The sequence below is a fragment of the Phalacrocorax aristotelis genome, chromosome 9 (assembly GCF_949628215.1).
Source record: "Phalacrocorax aristotelis chromosome 9, bGulAri2.1, whole genome shotgun sequence".
Classification (NCBI taxonomy): Eukaryota; Metazoa; Chordata; class Aves; order Suliformes; family Phalacrocoracidae; genus Phalacrocorax; species Phalacrocorax aristotelis.
In genome coordinates this window covers 1,971,537-1,972,426 of record NC_134284.1, presented here as the reverse complement: position 1 = coordinate 1,972,426, position 890 = coordinate 1,971,537, and the positions used below count along the sequence as shown (strand labels likewise).

General features: G+C 45.1%; 1 non-coding gene across 1 annotated transcript; it reads left to right on the top strand.

Moving 5' to 3' along the window:
- The first annotated feature begins 512 nt into the window (after window positions 1–512).
- Window positions 513–627, top strand: LOC142062304 (U6atac minor spliceosomal RNA). Its single transcript, XR_012662419.1, has one exon. It is a non-coding gene; the product is annotated as a U6atac minor spliceosomal RNA (small nuclear RNA).
- The last annotated feature ends 263 nt before the right edge of the window (window positions 628–890 follow it).

The window sequence follows — 890 nt, the reverse complement described above, 5'->3', positions numbered from 1 at the left end:
AATGCAGCAAAGCCCTGCTATTGCCCTTTCCTACCTCTCTGCCCCCCATAAACCCACAGCTGCTTAGAGTACTCAGGCTACTACACAAGAGATTTGGGGGTACTCCCAAGCTGTCTTGTTGGAAGGAACTTGAGGAAAGAATTAGAAATGAGTTTGACCAGAAGGAAAGTATGTAACTGTTCAGTTTGCACTCAGGTGGTAAGGGGCGTCCTGGGTTCCACATGCTGAACTCAGAGGTGTGTAATGCAAAATGCAGAAGCAATCCTGATGCAGGGTGAGGAAGCCAAGGCTGTGGCTAGGTGAGTACCCTAGCCAGTAGCATCATAGCTATGACCACTCTTCTTTCTGGCATAGTGAATCCAATCTTCTTTCCTTTCCCTGCTGGAAGACTTACAGGAGGAAAAATGTCCCACCACGGTCTCTCCCCTGATCATTATTACACTTTCTAGGGAGGTGGGAAATGTGAATTTCAAGCCCTTTGGAAGGGAATTATGTCTATCTCCCCAGTACCTTGGAAATACAAAATGAGAACAGGACAGCACTCCCCTTGGTTAGGATGGAAGAAGTCCTAATGGACTTTTAACAATGTTTAAGACTGCTGCTTACTTTGTGGCACCTAATGTATATCCTGGGAAGACTGCTGCAACTGCCAAGCTCTTGCGTGAAAACACAGGATCATCATCATCACTGTTGTTTTGAGGGGAAAAATGAACAAAAAAAAGCAGTAGGCATCATCATCTGGCCCAACAGCGAAAAGGAGGGAAGAGTTGAGAGAAGAAATGGTTTGTGTCTGGATCTCCATTGAACTTCAGTGTGGGGTAGAAGTCACACTTCTCTGACTTATGAACACTGAAGTGCTAGTAAGCATGTGTAGATATAGAACTTTAAGA